At 44.0% G+C, this 14,176-nt stretch overlaps 2 protein-coding genes across 20 annotated transcripts in view; one reads left to right on the top strand and one right to left on the bottom strand.

Annotated features, from left to right (window-relative positions):
• CRB2 (crumbs cell polarity complex component 2) overlaps positions 1 to 9,005 on the bottom strand; it is a 63,869-nt gene extending 54,864 nt beyond the window's left edge. For 4 of the 9 annotated variants that reach the window (XM_065695794.1, XM_065695791.1, XM_065695797.1 and 1 more), the window contains exon 1: positions 8,684 to 9,005. The gene's annotated coding sequence lies outside the window, so the exon portion shown is untranslated. Of the gene's footprint in view, positions 1 to 1,837; positions 1,857 to 8,308; positions 8,495 to 8,517; positions 8,557 to 8,683 lie in introns of those variants that run through there. The other 5 variants (XM_065695792.1, XM_065695796.1, XM_065695800.1 and 2 more) reach the window with 4 other exon arrangements.
• A 33-nt stretch (positions 9,006 to 9,038) lies between these two features.
• STRBP (spermatid perinuclear RNA binding protein) overlaps positions 9,039 to 14,176 on the top strand; it is a 67,465-nt gene continuing 62,327 nt past the window's right edge. For 3 of the 11 annotated variants that reach the window (XR_010616182.1, XM_065695835.1, XM_065695836.1), the window contains exon 1: positions 9,040 to 9,171. The gene's annotated coding sequence lies outside the window, so the exon portion shown is untranslated. Of the gene's footprint in view, positions 9,193 to 9,261; positions 9,280 to 9,749; positions 9,838 to 14,176 lie in introns of those variants that run through there. The other 8 variants (XM_065695838.1, XM_065695837.1, XM_065695832.1 and 5 more) reach the window with 6 other exon arrangements.

Raw genomic sequence — 14,176 nt, 5'->3', positions numbered from 1 at the left:
ATGGGCATCACAAGGATATCTATTCCACCAAACAGATCGCTGTCCAGGAGACCATCTTTACAGACTGTGCTCAATTTTCCCTTAAAAGGGAAATCTGATATACTTCAAAATTGATAGTAAGCATTGCAGTTTGCACACCTCATATGACACAGACATCCAACTCTCACAGAAGTTCAGCAGCACACACAACTCACATTACTAGTCACAGCTTACTGAAATCTCCAGCTACTAATAGTCTACATTTAGATAATAACTTGGCATATCAAAGTTTATGAAATTTTGGGGTACATGCCTGATGTCTAGAATATGACCTGCATCTGTTGCAGATCTGTTTTCAATTTATCACTTCATATGACAAAACTATTTAGTTAAGCAGCAGCATGATGGGTACACAGAGTACAGAGTCTCAAATTCTGAAAGGTTACTCCTAGTTTATGCAATGCAAGGAACACAGCACATTAGCACAGAAGAGACAAAGCAGATTTCAGAAAGTAAGCCTTGTGCTATGATTCTGGTTAGAGGGACGTGCCAACACTCATTTGTCAGATCCAGCTTTCAGAGTACTGGATGGTATCTCTTTGTTCTAGAAGTTGTCTAGAGACAAACAGGCATCAGAATCACAAACTGCTCTGACCCCGTGTTGAAATACTGGATTCGGGTACCAATGCATTCAGGAAAAACACCAGCTTCAGCAAAGTCAGTATTTGATCCCAAGGGTACAGATTGTGAACATTTGCCAAATACCACTGAATTCTGTTCATGATCTCACAAAAATTTTCATGAAGTTTTAAAACTGCTTCATTATATGCAAAATTCTAACCATAGCAAGATTTTTAGACCACGGTTCAACACAGTTTCTTTCTCTCCAACAATTATTATTATTCCTAAGAGCTCTCCACTTAGTTTTTTAATTATTATGACTATACTGCCAGCCACACTCACACACACACTCTGATTCAAGTTCTAGGCTTCAAGGTCATCAACAGACACTCAGCCATTGCTTCCATCGAAAAAATACAGATATGGGAAGGTGAAAACATGCAGTTAAAAACCAAAGAGGGCAAAAAAACCCCACAACTCAACACCAAAACCACTGAAAACAAAAACTTTTTGTACCAGAAACAAGATTGAAAACAGAAAGAAAATTAGCATTTAGGAATGAAAAGGCCTATTCACTGTTGATGTCAGATACAACACCCACAGAGATGAAGCTGGGTTTATTTTTGATAGCAGCATAAACATTAAAGATAAGCCAAAAGCATTTAGAAAATATGGGTGCAGTACAAAGGCTCATGTGATGAGAGATATTTTGCTTCTAATCTCGACCTGGAAAACTTCCTGTATGACAGAGCCTCTTTTCAGTGAAGACACGGTCCTGCCTAGTTGCTCTGCCTATTAGTGATAAAAAGGCCACCCAACTTGTTTCTACTTTGGAATGATGACAGGTTTTCAGTCCTAAACTTCAAAGGAAAAAAAAAACTAACGTATTTAGATAAAGACCTGCACTAAACTCCTGTCTTCCCTTATCTGCTCCAATCACACTCCCCCCTAAAACAGTAACCCTTACAACTGTATTATCTTTTTCCTAGAAAGGACATACATATTTCCCCAAATATTTATCCACTTGCCACTGACTGGTATGAAAATACTCATCTTATATTGATAGGCGATAAACAAGCATCACATCCTACCCACACAATGCAAAAACCACCTAATTGGCAGATTGGTTCACCATGCCTACGATCCCATCAACCACAACCCTTGTGAATGTTAAGTGATCACAGGAACAAATCTTAAACATGCATCAGAAAGTATTAAGATTGAAAACTGTGGACACCTTTGTGAAGTTCAGTCCTTCTTTGGAAGTCTGTTCATACAGGCTGGGCTTCTCTAGGGAAGAAAGTTGCAGACCAACACTCAATTTTTGGAACTTGATGTCATTAAATTAAATGAGAAACCTGCTGTACAGGACACTGCCAACCCCACATGCTCAGCTACAACCTGACTGCAGAACCTTCTTTCTGACACCTTTCCTAGCACAGACCATACAGGGAGATGTTGTGGTTTAAACCCTGTAACCAGCTGCAGTCCCTCATTCCTATGTGCACAACAGGTAAAAGCACTTCCATTCACAAGAAAGAAAAATGTTAAAAGCCCAGATGATACATTAGCACCCTATTTCCCAAAGGAGAGACCTTAAGGATCAGGAGACCTCAGCTGACTATTTAGGGCACCACCTTTATTAGAATTTTTAATTAAATGCTTACTGAAGGTTGGCAATATTTGTTTCCAGGCCTTCCTATTGCATAAGGGATGCTCTGTTGGGTCAGATCAATGCTCCTGTGCAGACTGGCATTGTGTGTCTCAAAACAGCAACAGGAGAAACCACTCTGAGAAATCCCGTGAGCCTGGTCCCTTCCCACAGTCTGTTCTCTCTGTTTTGCCCCACAGCCCACAACTGCTGTGTTAGTGATGTTAGTGGGTATGAAGTCAGTAACTACCACTTGTCTCATCTCCTTTTCTTCGGGGACTGCCATCACACCCTTCAACAAGTTTGTTAGATTCCACTAACCTGCGGAAACACTTTGAGACAGGAATTAAATCTTTTTTTCCCTTCATGCTGACAGGAGTGTCCATGTGCCCTCTCCTACATCGGTGCTGAGCAGTATGGGAGCAGTCCTTTGGAAGAGCTCATTTACTTTACCATTTCAGCAATGCATTCCGTATTTTCAAAAACAAAACCAAAACCAAACATTAAATTAACCACAACGTTTTTATTTCTCAGGAAACACTCCTGGGACCTACGCAACAATGAAATAATCTCAGCAGAAAGCATGTCTGCACATGCACACTCACATTTTAAAGACAACTGTTTACTGCAATGAGTTTTGTCATGGCCACTGTGGAAATTTTCATTATACCTTCAGCAGTTGCCAGATGGGTTGAGAATACAACAAGCGGACTGCAGACAGCACAGTCTACAAAACAATTCAGCTGCTAGAATGGCCAAGGCTACCTACATTACACTGTGTCCTAAGAAGCACCCATCAAAACAGAATTAAAGCACTTCTGTTGACAAATGGTTCAGAAAGCTGTTCATCTGCAAGTTCACTCTAGACAACTCCACTTGGGCTGGTTCTAGCCAAAGTAAGGAAGAGAAGCAGTGAGAGGGTCATACCAAAGTGAATGCAATGCCGAGTGCTGGTACAGTGTATAACAATTCAGTAAGGAACACTCTGTACCATGACACTTAGGAAAGCTAGGACACATCAAACAAAAAAGTGAAAACAGAAGCTTAACAAGTAGAGCAGCACATACTGAGACGTGCATTCTTTTTTTTTTTTTTTTAACCCAGACCTTTGTTGGCTTTAATAATTGATATAAAGTAGCAAATGACTCACTAATTGCACTTCAAATTGTAACTCAACCTGGAATCAATCACACATAGCATAACTTCTGTTCTTATTTGAAGCTAAATCCACCACAGTGCATGCAGTAGCCTCTCTAATAATTGCATTAGTCATAATCTGAAAGTATTTCCCACTTACTTGGTTCCAGTTTTGCTTGCTTTTCAAGCTGATCCTCATCCCTATCGCTAAAAAGATCTCTGAAATGTTACCCCACAGAGCCTGCTGTGGGACTTGAAGAGCACTGTGGTACATTTCATGGTGTGATTCCTCCTCTTTCAGGGTCTAATTTTGCTCCAGTACCATTTCATCTCCTTTGCTCCAGACCAAAGTCAAATAACTATCATTCAGGACCGCACCAGATATTAGCAAGTACTCTGTAAAACTCTCAGCAATGGGTTAGATACACAAAGACCTGCCAGGTTTATGTATGTCATCTTTTGTTTTGCAGCACAGAATCCAGGTTTTTAGGTACCCTTCACATTGGATAGTCATCTGCTTAAGTCTCTCCCTTTTATGCCCGAGATACACTTTTCAAAAAAATGAATACAGATCTTGCAAGCATTTTCCAGAATAAAACCCTGCTGCATCATGCCACAGATTAACCATCTAGTAGCTGTGGGGCAAACAAAAATGAAGACACAACAAAATGAAGTGAAGCAATAAAAACTAGTATCAAGTATACACAAAGTAAGGTAAATTTTGACACCTAGGAACAACATGGGATGCTCAAGGAACAGTGAGATGGCGTTTCAGAACTACCAAATGTTAACTCAGTTTATCACCTTCTGCAAGTTCCTCACTACAAAACAGACATGCTAGAGCCCACATTAAAGTAAACCTCAACAGTATGGGGGTAGGCTTAAGTTACATCAGTCCCAGCATAAGCAGGGGTATGGGGAGTTGTTTGGTTGAGACTCAGACATGCCTTCTGAAGACTAAGACCCACACGCAGTTACACCTAGCAGACTGCTCTACTTATATCATCTTCTGTTACTTTTCCCCACTGTGAATCTTCTCCCCACATCTTGCAGTGAAACAGATTCAATTAAAATCTGACAGGTTTTCACCACTGATCTCCCTTCCCGTACCCAAAAACTGCTGCCAGCAACTGAGTACTCAGATATTTAGTCTTTGGTTTTAATGCAGATTTGCACAAATACTTTTGTTGACTCTAGATTTTAACAAGTTCAGAGTCACCCTGTAAAGACAGGAGATTTTTTAAGAAATGGTTAGCCTTTCTGAAAGCAGTGTTAGCCTTCTGAACATCTGGGTTTATACTGATTATATTATAACCCTTTCACTTTCACCTTCCACTATGTTCTTGGGGGTTTTTTGTGCAGAAGCCAGATGACATCATAACTTTCTATTTTGTTTTCTGTATACTCTGGTATTTTACCTCCTTTTCTATTTACTTCTCTCCACACAAGCAAACACAGCAAGACAAAAAAGTGGCTCTGGACACTGTTTTATGTTGCACAGAATAGTTTCCAACTTCATTTTTGCCATTAAAGATGAGCTGCTCTTTTGAACTTCAAGATTTCCTTCAAAATTCTTTACATTTACAAGTCATCTCCTTAGCTTATCACCCTTTCTAAATCCAAGCCTCCTGGGTAGAAAGTATTCAAAGACTGCCTAACTTCAAAGAACACAAGCAGCCACACTGAATGTGTGATTAGTCCCTCTGAAATTAAAGTTAAGCACATGCAATTATTTGGGTTTATAGATTAAAAAGATGTAAAGTCAAACAAGTTCCTTTCCCAATTCTTCAATTTTTTGTTATTTTTATGAAGCTTGAGACTGATTTCATGTGTAAAGATAGCTTTTCCTATGAAGATTTTTAAATACCTGCCTCATACAGAATTATTTTTGTCCAATTCAAAGTCTGTTCTCAGACATCTTTGCACAAATCCCATTAACTTCAGTACATGTCTAAAGGCAGAATTTGAAACGTGTAAAGAACTGGGTCACTGGACAATGTTAAGTCTCAGAGATTTCTTTTCCGAGTGAAGAGAAAAATACCCCTTCCCTCAGGTACTACGCAAACATTCCCTTTTGTATGCAAGCAATAGCAAACACTTGAAATTTGATAGGTTACATTTCATCCTTGCTCACTTAAGGCTTTTCCCCTTACTACAGCTAATAGCCATTTAGTCCTTAATGTAGTAGTTGTAGCTGATGCGAGATCATCCAAGTACACCACCTCATGGGGCTGCCTCCTGCACATTTCAGTGCCTTGTTCACTCCTGGCTTAAACCAGTAGCCGGCAACAACTTTTGGTGAAGGTCTCTCTTTTTTTCTGGTTGTCAGGAAAACTGTTTTCACATGCTGGTCACACACACTAGCTCTTGCCTTGCCTCTATTTTGTATTTAATACTGGTAATAAAATTTCCTTATCGCATTTATAAAATACAGTCTAATCAGGTATGTGATCTACGAGCAGGAGATCAGTCCAGGTGCAGGTGGGTTTGCTTGGTATTTTCACAACCTAATTCTACAATTATTGTGTCAGTAAACACCAGTGAAATAATAGTCTAAAAGGCTTCGGTCACCCTGACTGTTCTCTGCATTAACACTTCAGATCTGTGCATACTATTCTCACATTAATTGGGTTTATTACATTATATACACTTGTTCCAGCACAAAGCCTGCATAGAACTTAAGATCAGACCATTCTAACCTAATGTGCCAAGTCAGGAGATATAAAGGGACAAGCCAACAGGCAGCATTCAGAAGTTACCTGTGAGTTCCCCTTCCACAATCACTTTTCCTAGAAAGTTTAGATTCGCTGGAATCAAAAAACCAAAACTAAAGTCCAACGTATACTTTGTATTTCCAGTGATAACATCACCCTTGAGATTTCCTTCAGCTCATAACTATGAGGACAGCCCACCAGAACAAGCACAAGGCTTGGAATTCTAATCCAGACTATGCTACTTGTCTGTATGCGACCTCCGGCCAAGGGTTTCACTGAACTTACTCTCTGCACCTCCAACCCCTTATGGTTCCCTTAGCTTGGGAACGCCGGTAATGTTCAAGAATACATGACAATGTCTTCAATATTTCTATAACAACGTCTGCAGGAAACATTATTTCCATCAGAGTCAGAGATTAAAAAATTTTTTTTCCATGCCAGTATTTTGTCCCAAGAAAAAGCATAATTATTGTTAATTATTTTAACTTTCATCAAGGTAACTCTAATTCCATGTTGCTTTTGGCACAGTTGAAGTCTCCACCTCTCACTGAGTATACTTGGGAGACATAAATTAATTTTTCTCTCTTTTTATTCCATGAAGCCTAAAGACAGATGTTAACTTTTTTTTCCAAACCTCAGATGTTCTTTTCCTTGTTAAATTTATATCCTTGTGCTGCAGAGCCAAAGCTCTCTCAATCCCCTGTATTCTAAATTAATCCATCAATCCCCTTTCCTCTGTGTTTTTGCCCTTGGCAAATCATTAGCCCAAGGGAGAACTCAACGGAAAAATTCCAAATTTCACTCAGACCACAGCTGAAAATATCTTTCTTCTGCCTCTGCAAGAGCTGCACTGAGATGCCATCCTTTGCCGATTTGTCTCTCCTTACTATATCTCCAGCTTCACTGCACAGCCACTACTCTTCACAGCTGTCCCTTCCCATCCCATCCCACTATCTCCTCCAGCTGCCCCCCTCTGGCCTTTATTTGTACTCTTTGCTGTAAAAAGTTTCAACGTTCTCCTATTAAGTCCTTGGACAAGTCTTCGATTTTCTATTACATTTTCACCCCTTCTTAAGGTCTACGCTAGTATTTTAAGGGCATACACGAGATGCAGCTAAACTTATTTGCTTTGAAACCTCTCGATTCTAGACATGAAAGCAGTAACAGGCTCCTCAGATTTGTTTCTCCCTTCAATCCTTAACCATGAGATAAAAGTTTGTTATGAAAGTAGTGCTATGACTGACTGTTCAAAAGTAAGGTGATGCTTTAGCCAGAGGCTTGCAAAGAAATATACAAAATGTAAGTTCCATTTGAACAAGCTGGACCTCTCATTACAGGTAAAGTTATCAAGCCACATGCATTTTCTACTTCCATCTAATGCTGAAAATCATTCTTTTGAATGAAAGTTACTGTTCCACTTCAGCCCTGCAAATCTCCTGATCCTACTGCCTTTTGCCAACGTTCCCTCATAGGCTGTTTCAGCACAGCATGTTGTGTACTGCTTGCTTTGGCAAAGAGCTGCCCCATCAACAGCCTTTCATCTTTACAGCCTATACAAAATTATTTTTAAAAAGTGTAAAAAAGTGATATTAAATATGAGTGCCGTGGATTTGTATGTTGAAAGGCACTTAACCAAGAAAACCTGGCAGACATTTTGAAGCACTCATGCGAAGATACCAGCCACTTGAATGCTGATGCAAAACCACAAAGGTTCTATAGAACACACATCCAAAGCCAGAAAAAACCACCAGGTTTAACCCACCCTCCTCAGACCTAAAGGTTTTGGATCGCTAGCACTTCTCTGAAGAGTCTGGTGAACAACAGGACCTGGAGCTCACTTCACCGCAGTGCCCATCTGCTCTAGAATAGCCACATGTCTGGGATTAGGAACAATTAACACAGCTGAAAGCTAATTGGAACCCCTTTTGTCTTGCTTTCTAGAAGAGAAAGATGGAGAACATTGAAAACTGTATTCCTTGTGCAGCGCAACCCACCTAAACGCACCACAAAGCTGCCTCGATTTTAATGTCCTCAGCCAACCACTGAGGATTCCACGCAGAGAACAGCTACTCACATGGAAACGCTACTCCTCAGCTCAATTTAGGAGAATGCTCTCTTTCCGCACAGCTCTGGACTGTGCAATGCGATATCAAACCCATCAGGGACGTACCCTGCCTGGGTAGGGGGTGCTCGGGCCTCGCCTCACCTCAGCTTTGCCTCATCCCTCCGCCGAGCCCGGGGTTCCACCCCAGGCCCAGTCCCGCTCCTTCGGCCGGCGGGGACGGGTCTGCCTCTGGTGAGCGTTTGCACTCACGGCCCTGGATGCCTGCCAGAGGGACTGGGTGTAGGTGGAAGCAAACGAACAGTGTTCGTCGACATGCCCCAGGGCGGCGACTCCTCCCCACAGACACACACCTGCTTCCCGCCGCGCCGCCAGGCCCAGCCGCCCCTCAGCCCTACCGCGCCGCTTACGCACTCAGCGCCCGACACGCTAGCACCTACGACTTTTGCGCAACGGGAGCCCTCTCAGGTGCAGCGCCCGCGTTGACGACATTACGGAAAATTCGTAACAAACACCAACCTCTTTGAGGGGCTTTACGCAAGTGACGTTCCTAGAAGCAAGCTTAGCCGCTCCTAACCAGCGTAGTAGCGAGAGCTCTCTCAACTGCCGCGAGCCCTCGACCGAGAGCGGCGGGTGGGATTACGCGGTTAACGTAAGGAGTAGCGGCCCCAGGTAGGAAACCGGACGGGATGAGCCAAGCAGCTTTACGTCAATTCCGTAAGGCTGCGCTGGCCTGCCGCGAGGAGGGAGGAAACGGCCGGTTCCGCGCCGCTACGGAATTGGCGCGGCGGGCAGGCATCCACCCTACGCAGTTGGCGTAAGGCTCTCTCTCAGGTGCAGGGAGGGGGCGGGCCCACGTTGCCCGGCAGCCCCAGCCTATGGGGGCGCGGGGCGCTGTCACGTGCCCGAGCCCCGCTCGCCGCTGCGGAGCCGGAGGAGCCAGGACGGGGCCGCGGAGCCGGGACGGGGCCGCGCCGGAGGCAGCGCCGGAGCCGGCGGCGGGCGGGGTGAGGCGGGCGAGCGGCGGGGTGAGGAGCGGGGAAGGGCTCGGTGCGGCGTCCCCGAGGGGAGGCGGTCGCCGCTCCTCCCACTGCACCGGGCACTGCGGGCAGGAGGCAAGGGCAGGACACGGGGGGGAGGGGAGGCGCTGCCTGGAGGGCGGCGCGCGGTGGCGGTTGCGGGGGTCTCGGTGCCCGTAGGGGCCGCGCAGCGCCGGGGGTGGGGGGGTGTGCGGAGATGGGGGGCTCGGTGCGCGCGTGCGGCCGCCGCCCGCCCTTCCGCCGGCTGCGCGGCGCGTACCTGGGCGCGGGGGGCGGAGCCGCTGGCGGTCGGTGCTGCGGGGCGGGGGCCGGGTACCGGGACTGGCCCCGGTGTGCTCTGATGGGGGGGGGGGGGCCTTCAGCTACGTCTCTGACAGCCCGCGGGCCCCCCTCTCTGTGGCCGGGTGCTGCGAGGGGGCACGAAGTTCGCGGGAGGAGCCGTGGCTCCGGTACCTGTGCGGGGTCCCTGGTGCTGCGGGGAGGATTGGCTGCGGCTCGGTCCCGGTTGTCTCCTTCATCGTGAGTTTGCGTTGCGCTGGGGTTTGTTATCGTTCAGCCACTGGTTTTCGTGGAGGTGAGAACTTGAGTAACCGTGGAGTCACAGGCAGGCTGCTGAAGAGAGCGAAACACAAGGTTTGAATCAAAGCAAGAATATGCATTATCTAGCTAAACGTCTTATTATTTATTTAGGTGGCTCTGAAAATGGTGCCATGTGGTTTACAGAAAGTAAGAAGAAAATGTCCTGCTCCAAGGAGCTCACACACAGAACACAGCAGTACAGAAACTTATCAATGGGAGGTCCTGGATGTGTCTGGATTAGGTTTTCTCTTTAGCTGTTTGTTAACATTTTGAACAAGTTTTATCATGAAACTTTGCCCTGAAAACTTAGGAATTCTAAGTGTTGTTAAAGTAAAGGAAAACCTGTGTAGGCAGTGGAAGGTGTTCTGCTTGTGGCAGGGGAGTTGGAACCAGATGGTATTTAAGGTCCCTTCCAACCCAAACCATCCTGTGATTCTGTGCTTGCTGTCAGGAACATAAGGTATTTTAAATCTCCAGCTCCAAAATACGTTTGTGCAACTTTAACTAAAATAGCTGGGCTATTGAAATGAAAATAGCTAGGAAGTTTCACTTCAATTAAAATAGCCAGGCTATTGAACTTAAATTAAAATAGCTGTGTGTTCTAGTGAGCATCCGAAACCTGGCCTTCTAGGGTAAAGACAGAAAATTAAGATAAATTCCTTCATTCGTGGAAGGAATGGAGGAGCAGGGATTGCTTGCAGAACATGCTCTTGTTAAAAATATGGTAACCAGTTTTTGAGAGACCCAAAGGAAGCAACAGTGGAGGCAGAGAGAGCCTCATGTTTCCGGGAAGGAAGGGAAGAGGATGGAATGGTGCTGTCTGTACTTGAGGGGAGGCCTTGAAAAGCAAGCGTTTGGACCAGGAAAGGAGGAAGGCTGGAGAGTGTCTCTATAGCGGTTGTATTTCTGTATTCCTTCGTTTGCACAAAGTCATTTCTCATGGTCTCTGAAAAGCAAAAGTGTTTTCCAAGAATTTCAGTGTTCCACCTCCTAGGTGGGCCATCCAACATTTGTAAGAGCTGGGCTGTAGTTATTTCCTGCCAGTGTAGGGAGGAAGAAGAAATCTGTGTCAGCAGATGGCAGCTGGCTGTAGCTTCTACTAAATTCCTGGTCATTTTTAGGAAGCTGGACTTGCCTCTGGAAGTTCTTGGCATGTGTCATTTTCTTCTCTCTGGAATTTTCCAATCATTTTCCTCTGCTTCATGCTGGTACAGAATGGAGGGAGAGGATGGAGAAAAGAGTGGGTAAGGATTGCTAATAGCTGGGGTTTAATGTTTTCTGTTTCTTGGCATGTTGATATTGACAGTGCAAGTCTGGTGCTGCTTTGGCATTTCTAGTAGAATCCTTAGTCCTTGCTAATTCTCCTACTCCTGTTTTTATAAAGGGTTTTATTTGCAAAGGCTGTTCATCCAAACTCATCATTATTACTGAACTGCTGATAATATTGTTGGCTCCCCACAAAAAAGGTTCTGATGAGGTGCCAGTTCTTGCTCTGAGTAGTTGACAGGCTAAATGCAAGATAGAAATCTAGGACTTAATTTCTCTCTAGAAACACTTGTGTGTGGAGAGCTGGGGGGAGCCCCAGCTGCAACCTACTGTGAATGTTGCTGAAGAAGTGACCAAATCCAGCCTTATTGTTTGTCCTGGAAGAAGGAATTTGAGACACAGTTGATTTCAAACAAAATGAATGGTTCGGAAGCAAATGAGAAGAAAGAGTAAGCACGAGAAGTAGTTTAAACTCTGGTGGATGTGCAGATTTTGGTGACCCTTGTTTCTGACTTGAAAGCAGTTTTTTTCCATGGGTAACATGATGCTTAAGGTTGCAGAGCTCTCTCCTTTTGAAGCCCCTCAGTGAGTGTTCATCAAAGGCCTGTGGGTGGACTGAGATACTATTTTTTTTTTCTGTTTGAACTGTGAAATCCTGTTTGGAAATTAAGGAAAAGGAATCCAAGTCACTTCACGTTGTGAAAAACCTCACTGTAGAATGGTAAAAGCTGCGCTTTTTTCCACGTTGCTTTGGAAGCAGTTGAACTTTGTAACTTGGCATGTAAATAGAGCTCTTTGAAGAGCACATCCACGGCTGGAAAGAGGAGAGAGGGAAATGCCTGGCTGGTTAACAAGCTTTTGAGTGTGTAAAAAGCCACTGTGTGCATGTTTGTTGAAGTGTCTGTTAAAACATACAAGAAGTTTGCAGAGCCCTGCTCTGGGTTGTGGTGATGTACGTACACCTAGAAGTGACTAATGTGTCCAAGTGTAAATATGAAAGAGTTAAAAAAGGTGGCAGTTTGTGTGTTTCTACAGCCTGGGCGGGGGAGAGCACTGGGACAGTTGAGGGGAGGGTACCTGGGAATGTGTCAGTCATCTGAGTAAGAATGCAGAGGTCCAATTTGCACCTCACCAGTCTCAGTTTCAGCTCTTGGTGAGTTAGGATTCATGGTACATCTGGAAATGCCAACAGAGGACTTCAGCCCAGCATTTTGATTTGTGTAGCTCACTTTGTATCGAGGTTGGAGGAGGGAAGACTTTTCTGTTCTGACAACATATCCACGAGGAGCACTTGGCTGATGTGGTGTCCTGGATTTGCTATAAACTGAGCACTATTGGCAAGTAGATGGCTTTGCTGCTGTATAGGCTGCAGTGCTGAAATCAAAAGGAAAATTCCTGTTTAAAGCAGCATGAAAACCGGGTACAAATTCAAATAGCAGAAAAATGCAAGCCTCAAACACGTCTGTAGAAATCCCAGTTTGAATACATTGGTTGTCCTTGCAGCATGATTTGAGAAACAGAAACTTTGTACTTCTTATTTAGGGGAACAGAAGCCTTGAGCTGATATTTTGTATTAAAAGTGATAATTGATACAAGCTACAAGCCCAGAGACAATATTTTTTCAGTTGTGCTTCTGCATTTCTTGGCACTTGTGTAGTTTTTCCTTCTTATGTGCAAGCCTTTCACTGAGCAATGATGACAGAAAGCAGTGGCACATACACTGTGTCAGCTCACAGAGGGATAGTGTTTCTAGTTAGCTTTGCTGAAAACCTTAATTCATGTCCTTTCAAGAAAAAAAAACACGCAGAGGGGTCTTAGGAATGGTACGGGTGGGTTAGCATCCATTTCTTGTGCTTTGGCTTTTTGGGCTTTATTTTCTAGCTAAATTAGCTTCTGTTTCTGGTCCTTCTCACCATGGGTTGGAAGAGGACACAGAATTCTTGGACCCTGTTCCATGCTTGTCTGTTGTCTTCATACTTTTGCTCCTCAATGCATATACTGACCCTTCTGTTAATTCCCTGTGTGGTATCGGAATGTGGACAAGGTGCTGGGTATAGGAGAAGTGTAAGAAAAGATTCGGGGTGTGTCATCAGTTCTGCTGTTACCAAAAGGTATGTGAAGCATGGTACTGGGCTCCTCTCACACTCTTTCTCTGCTGCTAAAACCAGGAATGCTGGGACTAACGCACGGTGTGGATTTTCCATGCAGCTGTGTGGGGTTGCTGTATTGCTGGGCCCCTGGACCTTTGCTGATGGGCTTCTGAAGTAATGGAAGCCATAGATTATAAACCCTGTGTCCTTGTTGTCTTACTTCATTGATTTTTCTGTAACTATGCAAAATTTTATAGCTTTTGGAGTAAAATATTTTCATAACATGCTGATAAATTAAAGGTGCAAATGGACTCTTTGCTATGAGGGTGCTGAGGCACTGGCACAGGGTGCCCAGAAAAGCTGTGGCTGCCCCATCATTGGCAGCATTCAAAGCCAGGTTGGATGAGGCTTGGAGTAACCTGCTCTAGTGGAAGGTGTCCCTACCCATGGCAGGGGGGTGGAACTGGATGAGCTTTAAGGTCCCTTCTATGATTCTATGATGTGAAAGAGAAATAATCCTATGAAATCCAACTGCTAACTCATTTTAGGGGATCTCTCGGATTGTGGAAACTCAAGTGATCCTACTACATGGGTTGCTTTGAATTAGTTCTCTTATGTTGTGGTCTGGCACACTATTTAAGAGCCTCAAGATGCTACTCGTGATTGACTTAACAAAATGTAAATTATATGCTGTTTTACTAGGGCCTAATTTATCTGTCCTAAGGTTTGTGTACCAATAGCACTAAGCCCTTTTAACAATAATGTTTTTCTTTCATGTAATGTCTACATAAGGGAATTAAATTACTCTTAATTGCATGCTTAAAAATAAAGTAAGATTGGGGTGTGTCTGGCTATCATAGCAAATTAAATTGTGCTGCTGCTTGTTGGTTTTGTGCATTTACTCTAAATTGACTTTATTGAAAAAATAAATGTTTGAATATTGGTTGGGAGGAACACTCTTACTAGTAGGTAACCATGAGATACCCCAGAACTTGAAGAAATCTTGGACAACAGAACTGACTAACATTTTCAGACCT

The sequence above is a fragment of the Lathamus discolor genome, chromosome 15 (assembly GCF_037157495.1).
Source record: "Lathamus discolor isolate bLatDis1 chromosome 15, bLatDis1.hap1, whole genome shotgun sequence".
Taxonomy (NCBI): domain Eukaryota; kingdom Metazoa; phylum Chordata; class Aves; order Psittaciformes; family Psittacidae; genus Lathamus; species Lathamus discolor.
The sequence above is the reverse complement of the archived record's forward strand: the minus strand, read 5'-3'. Positions and strand labels throughout refer to the sequence as shown.